The following is a 14,036-nucleotide window of genomic DNA, read 5'->3' as shown; positions in this document are numbered from 1 at the left end:
CTGAAGATATACCTGGTTTTTATGCAAGTCTCTCATATTCCAAGATATGAGACATAGGAAAAAATTGATTTAAAAAAAATGTTATCTGGTTCTTACTCCTCTGGAAGGAGTTTGAACTCCTGGGAAGGCTCGGGTTATCCCTTACAATGTGCTAGATTGCACAGCTCTCTCAGACAACCAGGCACTTCAGCTCAGAGCTGGTTTATAGCTCTGAGCCCCTGCTGTGCCCTGGCCGGCCTGTGACACTTCTAACACACAGGCCATATGTCCCTGTGTATGAACAGAGAGGAAGGGGGAGAATGAGGACAGATATGTTTGTACAAGATGATTGATCCTTTGCCAAGATGGAGGTTGGAGCAACATGGTTGAACCGTGGCCATCTGTGGGTGTACGCTTGCTACATGGACCAGCTAGAAGGCATGGTAGCAGCCACCGACCCACCAGCAGCACAGGAGGACTGAGCGAGTAGGCCTGCACCCCCTGAACCTGATATTGGAAGGAGTATTCCTGCTCAGGGATTCCTCCAGGCACTCAGATAAGAGGAGAGTCTGGGGTGGTACACTGGGAGAGGCTGGCAAAGCTCTCCAGAAGAGGATCTTTTGTTATACAGACTTGTAAATAGTTTCAAGAAGTTTGTCTTTGGTTCCAGTTCCATTGGGCATCTCGTACACCCCTTACCCCATCCAAGTTTACAATCCCCTAATAAAACATCAAAACAAGCTCAAGGGCTGGTAAGTGTCTCCTGGATGCAAGTCTGAACGGGAAATGTGTGTTGCCTGGCTGTACAGGAGTATAGGGGGACCCAAATCTCTTGCAACTCCTAAGGGGGTAGTGCTACACATGAATGGGACTGCTTGCATGCAGATGCACTAAACACCTGTTTCCGCTGTGCGGGCAAAGACGGCCCTTCGCATAGGTGTATAAATAGGTACTTAATATAATTTAAAAATGAACAGATTCCTCGATCTAGACAAAAAATGGGAATGAAAGAATCCTCTCTGCTGGACTATTGTATCCTATCAGCAGTCATTTCTGCTACCAGAATACATAGATTAGCAACTGCAGCTGATTGGTTGCTGCCACTGATCGATGGAAAAAATGTCAATATGTTCCCTCCACAGAAGTTAATTAATCCTTGCCGGACTCACAAAATTTCAATTCGTGTATGGCCAGCTTAAAGTAGAACTAAAGGCAAAACTTTTTTTTTAGTTTTGGATACATTGATGGAGGGATTAGAACACCTGTCAGTTTTTATTGCTGTCTGTGCCCCCCCCCCCCCCCCATTAGGGAGATTTACCCTCTCTATTTGTCCTGATTACATCATCGTTGAAAGTGAAAGTAAAAGAAAATCCCAAATTTTGGGTTGTCCCCAGAAATTTAATTGAGGGGAAATCTTTCAATGGAGACAGTAGTTGGAGACTTTGAGGAAATCTCCCCCCAAGGAATGCCCTTAATTTGCAAAGATTTCCTCTTACTTCCTGTTTGGCTATGGGACAAGAAGTGAAGGGAAATCTCTGCAATGGGGCACAGATGGCGAAAAAAAATATCTGACAATAGTTATAACTTGCTCTATCCAAAATGCCTATCCAATTGCCTATAGGTCTGCTTTAAGAGTTACTGCTGCCTTTTGGATCCAAGCAAATAGTCTGTCACTTAGATATCCAAGTGATATGTTACAGAAGGAAAGGGTGGGGCTAGGTAATGGTGCACCCCATGGAGCCTGCAGTGAGGTGTCCCCTGTCATAATGGGTAGGATTTCATGCTGCTCCATGAATTATAAGTACCCCTGGGAATGGGTGAAACAGGAAGACTTTGAAGCAGCCACACTAATTATGGGAACTAATTGAGCATCACATATTTACAGGGATGACATTTCCTAGCCTCACACCAGGACACATAAGACTTCCAGGTCCTATGGTAAATGTTCCTGGAAGATTCCTTCCTGGCTTTCAATAACATGGTAATGACCACATCCAAAACTCCTCAATCCATCAGAACTTGGGTGCATTAGCCAAGCCGTTAAACCCAGTGACTGTAAAGCAGGATGGAAGATTGGCTGCTGTGAGAGGAAGTCCAGTTGAGCTGGAAACGCCCAAGGGCCATCCACTGCCAAGTTTACAATGTTGGCATACCATGTTCTCCTAGGCCAAGCTAGTGCGATCAGAATCACCAGCTTTCTTTCCACTTGAATCCTATGTAACAGATGTGGAAGAAGCTAAATTGGTTGAAAAGCATATATATTAGAGAGAACCAGTCCCATGGTGTCGCTAGGACATCTATTGCAATCACCATGTGGGTTTCTTGTCCTGGAGATAAACCTGTCCAGTTTTGTACTGAATCTGGAAGCCAGAAGATTCACATTTGGTGTGCCCCTGACGAATACCTCTGGTTGAAGAGACTACTCCCCTACTACCAATTGCTTGGATATGAATCTCCAACAGGGCCGGAACATAAAGTTCTGGCAAGAACAGAATAAAGTTTGCCTCCTCCTGGTCAAGCCTCCTGGTGCCGCCTTGATGATTGATATATGAGACAGCCATGGCATTGTTTGACTGGATCCTGACCAGACGCCCCTGTAGCTGCCCTGTCCAGTGTAACAGAGCGAGACAAACAATTTGAAGCTCTAGAATGTTTATGGGTAATAACCGTTAATGGGGACACCAAGTCCCCTGAACCAAAAGGGCCCCAGAAATATCAAACTGGCATTTGTTGTTACCAGCTTCTAGACAATTGGAAGAAAAGACTTTCCTTCCTCCAGCATTTTAGGAGATATCCACCAGTCCAATGCCCAAAGCGTACTGAGACTTAGGGACATTTGACAATCCAGCAACTAAATCTTGTCCTTCCATTCCTCCAGGATACTCCTCTGTAATGGTATGGAATGGAATTGAGCGTATGGAACCAACTCAAATGCTGCCACCATTTTTCCCAGCAGCCTCAGAGAAATGAATAAAGGGAAACTCATTTCTCCTCCACAACCAGAGAGGGGACTGGTGAAGGGGATGTCTCCTGTTTCTTGCCACCGTGCCCTATGGAAGAAAACATACCAGTGATTTTCCCTCCAAACCAGCCAAGGCAGATGCAAATTCCTGCTTTGTGACAAAAGCTTTGTAACAAAGGATCCCTGAAGTTTTTGAAGAGGAAGATAGAGGATTACAGAGGCTATGGGTTTTATGTGTTGCACAAGTAGAACTGATAGATCCCAGTGACCACTGAGACAGTATTGCCTGTCTGAGACACAATGGAGAGCTAGTCTTCCACTTGGTTACACCAAGGTCTCCTATTTCTTATATTGCTAGTATTTGTCCGTATAATGTTTACAAAGTAGTCACAATTGTGAGTGATATCTTGGATACCTTGTCTATGCAGTTTCAAAGAGACTTATCAATATTATGTCTTAGCACAAGCCCTTGGGGTGGCCAGATTGTGGATTTCAAGTGATTTCTTGTACTTTGTACCCCATCTTCTTTCTTTGTTTTCATTCCACTACTTTATTATACTTACCCAAAAAAACATGCTAAGCACAACAAAGTGTTTGCATAACTGTACAACTCAATGGGTTTTTTTTTAACTAAAGCTAGAGAGTGCAAACGTACAACATATCTATATTCTGAGACATACTGGGGGTTATTTACTAAAACTGGAGAGTGCAAAATCTGGTGCAGCTCTGCATAGAAACCAGAAATCAGCTTCCAGGTTTTATTGCCAAAAAATAACTGAGCAAGCTGAAGTTGGAAGCTGATTGGTTACCATGCACAGCTGCACTGCATTCTAAGTGTTCCAGTTTACGCAAATCCCCCCCTAAGGTGCAGCACTACCCCCTTAGGGATTGCTGATGAATTGGGTCCCCCTAGAGTCCTGCACAGCCAGTCATTCAGCACTTTCCACACAAGCCGGAGACAGAAGTCAGTCCTTGAGAGTTGGTTTTGTTATTTTATTCAGGGGATTAGACAATGGATAGGGTAAGGAGGGTATAGGATGCCCAAAGGTACCGATATCTGAGGACAACTTCCTGAACTATTCACAGACTTTTCCTTCTCTGATGCAGTCTCTGTTGGAGTGTTAGCCAGCATCTCCTAGTTGTATCACCCCAGACCCAAGAATAATGCCTCTTCACCCAGCAATCTGGAGATTTTCTTCCTGAGCAGGGGACCTGGCTCCTGTTTTTAGATGAGGTGAACAGTCACTAGTAGGGGGCTAATCTGGTTTCCCACCAGAGTGCTCCTTCCCCTAGCGACCCAGGGGGTGCAGGAGTACTCTCAGATCCTCTCCTATACCGCTTGCAGGTTGGCTGCTGCTACCAGTCCTATCAGCTGGCCGGCTCCTTCCCTGCCATACAGGTGGTCTTCTCTCAGGGGGCCAGTGAGCTCCAAGCTTTACGCCTTTCCAGCTCCAGGCTTGCAGGCATGCCCCATCTCTAGGCCTCCTGGCAGCCTTCCATCTGCCTCCAACTCTTTACGCCTCTCCCATCACCACACACTCCACACTCCTCTCCTGCTACTGAGCAGGCTCCTACACTTTTAAGGGTGTCCAGCCCCTTGCCAAACCTTCTGTTGGAGATTGGCTCAGATCCCTCAAAAGTGCAGCCAGCCACTTAGATCCACCCACTGCTTTCAAGGCCCTCCTCCTAAAGCCACAGAATAGGGGGAAATTCCAGAGGGGCTGGCCTGCAGAGTATCTCAGCCCTAACCACAATTTGACCCCACTGGTTATTACACCTGAGCTGCTAACAGCTCCTGTCTAATCATTAAGACATAGCTCCCCCTAGCTAAACTAGGAGGGTGCTACAAAGGTAAAAAAAAAAAATAATAATACCTTTACAAGGGGAAAAGTTTTCTAATTGTAATTTTACATAATTATTTTTGTGCCAAAGGCTGCCAGTGAAGAATACATAATGCCTACCAATTAATTTCTCTTATTTCCTTCTTTTTGATCTGTTTAATATACCTGTCACGGATCCCCCACACGCCACGCTCACAGCGACTAGCTAACCGAGGCGCGCACGTGCGACCGTGACAGGGGGTATGAGGGAATAAAGGGGACTTGATTTTGAATATATAAAACCGTATATAAGATCAGCCGTGATATCCTTCCACAGCCCGCACTACCTTTTGGTCACCACCAGATGGAGACTCCACTCCAATCAAGCTGGTCGACCACACACTGGCAGATATAAATCTTACATACAATCTGGTGCACTGATTAGAGTTGAGGACCAGCTTAGTAATTACCCACCCTTCTAGAGTCCCTCCAGCTACCCTACAGCTGTGTTAGTCATCTTTCACTGTCCCCCCCCCCGCACCACACATCACAAAAGGTAGCCTGCCACCACCCAACAGCTTATCCGCAGAACGGTCTGCTGGGACACCCCACACACAGATCTCCGTCTGGCCGATCTGTTACCTTTTACAATCTGCACGCAATCTGCCCACACAGTGCAATTGCGTACAGATTGGCAATGAGCTTGACCGAGCGTTTAAAGGCACTAAAATACAATACAATCTAATCCAATCTAGTCTCTCTGAAGATATGAGCACATGCTTAAATACACAGAAGTCACTAATTAATTTTAAGCTTTAATTTCCTGAAAGTGGGCATTGCATAAAATATGTACAAAATATAAAAAAAAGTTACAGAAATACAAAAAATACAAGAAGACACAAATTACTATTCACTATAAAATAAAAAGGAAATAAAACAGAATAAAACTTTTACCAAGATCTATCCTGCGACTGGAGCAAGTCAGAGCATCAGCAATCCGTCAATCTAATCAAACTGGCTCCATACGAATCACAAATGTCCCAATGCCCGGGTAGTCCATTTATGGGGATATGGACGTAGGCGGGACATTAGTCCTCGGCTAATTGACCATGGGGGCTGCCCCTGTACCTGCCCACAGGCTGTTCCGGGTGCTGACCTGCCCAAGTTCAATCAGACTATGACCGGCTTGAAACACCAAGTCGGGGATTGGATTTCCGACATCAGCGCATCGGCCCGATCGCGACAGTACCAAACACTGTTCGACTGTCGCACTCCAGCACCACCTAACCATTTCCTGCATTTTCCTGGCCTTCTACCTAATCCACAAATATGATTTTTAGGTGTCAGTGTAGCCTACAGAGCGCCCAAACAGAAGGGAGTATGTTCATCTCTCTGCAACTATTTTAGCTTTTATGAGGGATGAAACATACTTCTTTGATGTATGTATATTCCTTTTAGAGCTTCCAATGTCAGGCAGACAACCTGTCTGCAGTCATTTCCTCCAAATCAGTTTTCCCAGAAGGTGACAACCTCATTAACACAAAGATGTCACATCCAGGAAGCCGGGCTTGTCAGCTGCTAATTGATGCCTCTGTGTCTGAGTACCTCTGACTGAATATACATTTTTAATGACAATGGAATGTCACTACAGTTACAATTACATATTGCTACTGATCACATCTTATCTACTCAAATCTGTACATTTATGTCACATGTATGTTACAATACCATTAGATGCATTTTTGTTAGTTCTGTTTAAAGCAGTATTAAATCCCAAACCAAATATTTACTAGATACTGCATCTTACCAATTCTTAGATGTGGTGGTTCATTAGTTTCTTTTTTTAAGGATTTCTTTCCTTTATTTTCATCCGGCGATACTCTCAGTAACTCTCTTGTTTCTCCACAAGTTGTCTTACAGATGGAACAGTTAGAAGGTTAAGACAAACCATTTACCACTGACAGGTGCAAACAACGATCAATTTTTATTCATTTATGTAAAACCTTTATTCCAAAAGGGGAAAAAATGTTGCTGTAACTGCTTTTTAAAGTGTTAGCTGGTGGTTAGCTGGGTGTTGGCTTCAGTTTATTAGTGTATCTAAATCTGATAGTATATCTAACACTCCCCTCCCCCTAGATTAATGCTTCTGTCCAAAGGTGTTATCAGGTGAAACCAGAAGGGGAAAGCCTAAAAAAAGAAAACTAATGCAGCCACCACATTTAATAGGTAAGCTGCAATATAATATATTTTTGGTTTGGGGTTTAATAAGTACAAAGAAAACGCTTTTCTTTGTCCACTATTATCTACAACTTCTATTTGTCCTCTATATACTCCTAGTTCTTATCTTAGACTACAGAATGATTAGCATTTATAATGTAGAGATCTGAGAGCCGGAGTGATTGAGTAGTTTGCCAAAAGACAGTAGGCAGGCTGACACCATTAAGTCCAAAAAAAGGGATTAATAGCGGAGTGCATTTCTAGCAGATCCACAGTTATTTTCTGTACTTGCAGAGATTCAAAATTGTAGAAAAAGTCCAATTGGATGTAACAAACTACTACTAGAAATACTTGTAGGGTCATTAACTGGATAAAGCACAGGAAATGTGCATGTATTGCAAAGATAAGTTGTAATGTGTTTTTTTTTTTTTTGCTTGACTTCACATACATTTTAAAGTTTATGTAAACTCCAACAATAAATGTGTATTATTTGCTCGCTTTTGTCTGTTATAAATACCTTTGAAAGTGTTTTATTATATCTGTTCAATAAGTACAAATAAGAATGTGAGCTAGAAACTGTGCTCTCAACACCTGGATTGTTATCGGTTAGCTTTGTTCTCTGCTATCTCGGTGAACTACAAAACACCTCCCCCTGTTATGAAGAAGGGAGGTGTTATGTAGTCCTAACACTGTTATGAAATCCTAACATACTCTGGGTCCTAGGGTGACAACACTGCTCAGAACAGTTGTCACACTAACACATATTTATTAAAGCTGGAGAGTGCAAAATCAGGCTCACTTCTGCCTAGAAATCAATCAGCTTCCAGGTTTTATTTCCAAAGCCTAATTGAATAAGCTGAGATAAGCTAATTGGCTACCATGCACAGCTGCACCAGATTCGGAGTACACCAGTTTTAGTAAATCAGCCCCATAGCATGTTAATGGCAGCATTACGAGGTTATAATAAAGGAAAAAAAAAGGATGAGTGGGCTTCAACACTATTAGTTTTTCTGCTTTGGACTAGGTATGCTTTAAAGATGAACTCCAGGAAAGCTAAAAATTCTCCCTTCAAGTGGAACTGTGCTTGCACTGTAAGGGTTAACAGTTTTGTCTTTCTAGATCAGGGGTCTCCAAACAAAGGGCCAGTTTACTGCCCTTCAGATTTTAGGGGGCTGCACTGTGGCCAGTAAGATTAGAACTGGATTGGGGTCAGTGTAAGTAAAAAAAATTACATAACACCTGTGGTCAGTAAGAGGAGACATAGCACCCCAACATTGGTATTAGTGGGAGGACAAGTGTCCCATCATTGGTATTGTTGGGAGGAATAGTGTCCCATCATTGTTATTGTTGGGAGGAATAGTGTCCCATCATTGGTATTGTTGGGAGGAATAGTTCCCCATCATTGGTATTAGTGGGAGGAATAATGTCTCATCATTGGTATTAGTGTGGGTAATAGTGCACCATCACTTTGCATTAGTGGGAGGAAAAGTTCCAGTAGGAGGAATTATGCCCAATTGTTGGTGTCTGTGGGAGGACTAGTGCTATGTATAAATGCCCCACTGTTGGTGTCAATGGGAGGAACTATGTCCCACTAGTGATATAAGTGGAAGGAATAGTACCAAGAATAAGTGGGATGGATAGTGCCCCAAGGGCCATATACTGTACATGCAAGCAAAGGGTTGCCTTTGGAGACAACTGGTTTAGGGGATTTGGAAAAGTAGATTAATTCACCTAATCCTCTGCTCCACTAGACTAGTCCTAGCAGTGTTTTCTTCCCCATGGTCCTTTGATGTCATCAAGATTCATTCAGGGCCCATAGCCCTGCACTGGAAATGAGGATGTAGAATTGTAAAGCAAAATGCTTCTGCTGTCTAGACTAAACAAGCAGGCAAATTTTGCACTGTGAGAGTGGCCTCATTTCAAGGGAGAATTGTTGGGTTTCCTGGAGTTGGGCTTTAAAGGATGAGTTCACCTTTTGTAACATGATGCACCCATATTCAGAGTGTAACTGTAACCTGCAATGTAATCCTTTAACCTCCCTGGCGGTATTCTCAAGTGTAGCTCGGGGTAAAGTTTCAGTACCACAAGCGGTAACCCCGAGCTACAGTTGGGTTTACCATGCGGCGCTGCTCCGGGATCCCTCAATCACTTTCCTTGTCCTTCGTTCCCGCGATGTCCCTCCTGCAGTGTCTCCGGCAATGTAATCTGGCGGATGCCGGCATCTGTCTTCTGGATTCCGTTCCCTGCGAGCATCGGGACGTACGGGGGACGGAACGGCGGAAAATCTGAAAATGACAAAAAGTGACACTCACTAAAAATCACATAGTATAACATTACTGTACCAAACCATTTCACATACATTTTGTCCCGAGTGCTTTGTCCTGTGCCCTGCCTGCATTTTTACTGTTCTTTCTGCCTGGAAACTGAGAAATGTCCATGGAGTCCAAAAAGTGTCCCTTTAGGTCAAAAGCAGTTTTAGACCAGCTAGAGAACAGCGATAATAAATTAGAACTACTTGCAGAATTGAGTGATAATGATTTGTGGGGAAATTCGTCATCAGACACTGAAAACGATTTTGCAACTTTGCTCAGTGATGTGTGAACTTGGCGCTATATTTCAAATTTCAGTGTTTTGTTTTGATTATATTCTTGAATTAAATTTATTATTATATTATTTTTTATGATTATTTATTAAATTATAATTTATGAATTTGTGTTTCAAATTTTATCCTACCCAGGATGTTTACTAGACTCTTGTTTGGACAGATTTCAGTGAGTTATTCTTAAAAATTACAGGCCTACAATTAAAAAAAAATGACATATTTCCATGCAAAAAAAGGTACCGCTTTAAGCACAAAAAATATGGACATAATCAGACCGCTAGGGAGGTTAAATATGGGATAATATAATTGTACTTTATCAAGTTGTTAATTATCCGTACACTAGATGGCAGCACGCACACATATATTACTGCAGATAAAACCAGTGTGAATTTGATAGGATTGGCCCTAGTCAGGATGTACCAAATTGGCCAACTGCCAACATGTCAGGAAAGGCTAGGATCACACCTATGCAGTTTGCATTTGATCTGTTTCTGCAGTGCTTTTTGCGGTGTGGTTTGCGTTTTTGCACATGGGCTTTTGATGCATTTTTTCTTTGGTCAACTTGTTGCTGGTCAGATTAAAAACGCATCAAAAACACTTAAAAATGCAAGCAAAACTCAGCACTTGCGTTTTATATGCAGTTCCATTGAAGTCTATTGGACTAAAAATGCAAACTGCTGCGGGAAAAGAAGTCCCTGACCCTTTCCAAAAAACGCACCTGGAAAAAAACGCATAGATGTGAATGTGATCCATAGGAAAACGATAAATTGAATGCACTGTGTTCCTGCAAAACGCAAAATGCATTAAAAAAAAAACGCACAGGTGTGAACGTGACCTAAAGGTCCCTGTCAATGCTCTTTTGTTCACAACAAGCATGTTTTCTGTTTACGCACAAGTCCATGGGAAAATGGGACCATGCAGGTCAGAAGGGGGTCAACTGCAGGTCAAATACACTCATCAGTAAATACTGATTGATCTCATAAGTGACTCAAACTAACTTCAAAATGATTGTATTCCAAAGCCCGTCAACATAGACCCTCATGCACATATACAGTATGTGTATATATTATATGTATGTATATAATCATTCACATAAATGGATTATCAATATGCCCCCGAGGTGCAAATTTTATCAGAAATATAGAAGAATGATGGCAGAAAAAAGACCAAGTGGTCCATTGAATCTGCCCCCCTTTTTTTCCTTTTGTTGTCCAAGTATAGAGATATGTTTGTCCCAAGCACGCTGGAATCTACTTACTGATGACTGACTCACCACCTCTTCCCTGGATCAACTTTACCTATAAATGTTTGTAACCAGTTATATTCTGTGCATCTTGGAAAGAATCCAGGCCTTTTTAAAAGCAATCCACTGAACTGGTCAGAACCAACTCTTGAGGGAGTCTATTCCACATTTTCACAGCTCTCACTGTGAAGAAACCTTTCTGTGTTTGGAGATTACATTTCTTTTCCTCCAGACGTAAAGAGTGCCCCCTTGTCCTCTGTGATGACCTCAGGGTGAATAGCTCTACACCGAGTTCACTATATGAACCACTGATGTATTTATACATGTTGATCATATCCCCCCTTAATCTCCTCTTCTCAAGAGAGAATAAATTCAGTTCCTCTAATCTTTCCTCATAGCTGATCTCCTCCATGCCTCTTATGAGTTTGGTTGCCCTTCTCTGCACTTTCTCCAGATCCCCAATGTTTTTGTGATTGGTACCCAAAACTGAACTGCATATTCCAGATGAGGTATTATTAATGATTTGTACCGGGGTAATATGATATCTCTGTCTCTGGAGTCTATACCTCTTAATACAAGAGAGAATTTTGCTCACTTTAGAATCCACAGCTTGGCATTGCATGCCATTATTAAGCTTGTGATCTACCAGAACTCCCAGATCCTTCTCCACCATTGGTTCCCCCAGTTGTACCCCCCTAGTATGTATGATGCATGTACTGTATATTCTTAGCCCCCAAGTGCATAACCTTACATTTATCAACATTAAACCTCATTTGCCACATAGTCGCCCAATTAAACAGTGCATTGAGGTCGGCTTGTAAGTTGGAGACACGCTGTAAGGACGTTATTCCACGGCACAGCTTGGTGTCATCTGCAAAGACTGAAATGGGATTTTTATTCCCAGACCCTATATTGTTTATAAATATATTAAAAGTAAGGGTACTAACACTGAACCATGGGGTACACCCAGTGGTGTATTTTGGTTTTGTGCTTCCCTAGGCACGACTAAAATCAGGCACCCCCTCCCCATCTAAATTTGTCCCACCCTTTTTATCTGCAAACTCCACCCCTTCCTCTTTAGGCTCCACCTCTTCATATTAGAGCTCCGCCCACTGACAACGATGGGCGCTATTCCTCCCACTGACACCAATGATGGTGCCCCAACATTAGTGTCAGTGTGTGAGGAATAGTGCCCCATCATTAATGTCAGTGGGAGGAATAGTGCCCCATCATTAATGTCAGTGTGAGAAATAGTACTCCATCATTAGTGTCAGTGGGAAGAATCGTGCCCCATCTTTGGTGTCAGTGGGAGGAATAGTGCCCCATCTTTGGTGTCAGTGGGAGGAATAGTGCCCCATCATTAGTGTCAGTGGGAGGAATAGTGCCCCATCATTAGTGTCAGTGGGAGGAATAGTGCCCCATCATTGGTGTCAGTGGGAGGAAAAGTGCCCCATCATTGGTGTCAGTGGGAGGAATAGTGCCCCATCATTGGTGTCAGTGACTATTCCTCCCACACTGACACTAATGATGGGGCACTATTACTCCCACTGACACCAATTATACTTGCATCGCTCTGCTGATCCCTGCTCCAGCCCGGCTCCCTCCTTCAGGCACAAACAATTACCCATCAGCTGTCTCCCTTCTCCAGCCGCTCTCCTCTTCACCAGCTCCAGCTGCTCCCTCACTCGATCTTCAATCTTCGCGCTGCCGCTCAGCTCCTCCTCTCCAAGCTCTGCCTCCTCGTCTGTGATTGGCCACCTGTATGCCTTTTCTGAGCTGCAGATCTGGCGGCCAATCACCAGCGAGGAGGCGAAGCTTTCAGAGGGAGGGACAGGCTGCCATAGGCTGCCCAGTGATCCCAGGGGTGTGGCCAGATTCGAGAGGTGGCTTGTCTTCCCGCCCACATCACGATCAAGATCCAGGAAGATGAAGACTCCGGACGGACACCCTTCTGCACACCTCCTCCAGCAGCGCCTTGTGGACCGAATCGACGTGGGACACGGAGTCGCGGACACAGGTAAGATACAGCAGCCCCTGTCCCTTTCCCATGGAAGTGTCCCTTCCATGGGAAAGGGGGGGGCGGTGCTGGCGCCGTCTGCCCCCCTGAAAAGTGCCGCCCTAGGCAAATGCCTTGTGGCAAATACGCCCCTGGGTACACCACTGACAACCCTAGTCCATTCAGAGTATGAATCATTAACCACTACTCTCTGAATACGATCTTTTAGCCAGTTTTCTATTCATTTACATACAGATTTTTCCACGGCTGTAGACTTTACCTTACACATTAGCCGTGTGTGGGGAACTGTATCAAACGCTTTTTCAAAATCCAAGTATACCACATCCACCACCACCCCTCTGTCCAAGTATACAACATCCACCACCACCCCTCTGTCCAAGTATACCACATCCACAGCCACCACTCTGTCCAAGTATACCACATCCACAGCCACCCCTCATACAAAGAAATCCGATTTGTTTGACAACTTGTCTTTCATGAATCCATGCTGCCTGTTGCTTAAATTATTTTTTTCCAGCAAGAACTCATCTATGTGGTCTTTTATTAAACTCTCCAGTATCTTCCCAACTATAGAAGTTAAATTAACATGTCTACAATTACTTGCCAAAGATTTTGACCCCTTTTTAAATATAGGCACCACACGCAAATCCAGTGGTACTATGCCAGTCATTAAAGAGTCCCTAAAAATTAGAAACAATGGCTTTGAAATGACAGCTCAATTCTTTAAGGACCCGTGGGTGTATGCCATCTGGTCCAGGTGCTTTATTCACCTTTATTCTGTCTAAATATTTTTGGATCATATCAGTTGTGACCCACAGTGGATCATCTGGGGCTGTGTCAATACCATGCCCATTATGGACAAGAGCTCCCCCATGCTCCTTTGTATACACAGAGCTGAAGAAGGTATTTAATAAATTTGCCTTCTCTTTGTCCCCAGTCACCCACTCTAGATTATTTTGTAAAGGGCCTACATGCTCGGACTGGACCTTTTTACTATTAATATATTTGAAGAATTTTGGGGGGGTTTGTCCTGCTACCTTTTGCAATCTGTCTTTTGTTTTCAGCTTTTGCGGTCTTGATTTCCTTTTTGCATATTCTGTTATATTCTTTCTAATGTGAATAGTGGTAGCGCTCCTTCATTTTTATATTTAATAAAAGCTCTTTTCTTATTATCTATAGCTTTTTTTTTACTTTGG

The sequence above is a fragment of the Staurois parvus genome, unplaced genomic scaffold (assembly GCF_062004578.1).
Source record: "Staurois parvus isolate SC_StPar_1 unplaced genomic scaffold, SC_StPar_1.0 ptg000564l, whole genome shotgun sequence".
In the NCBI taxonomy this organism is placed as follows: domain Eukaryota; kingdom Metazoa; phylum Chordata; class Amphibia; order Anura; family Ranidae; genus Staurois; species Staurois parvus.
Note: the sequence above shows the minus strand (reverse complement) of the source record.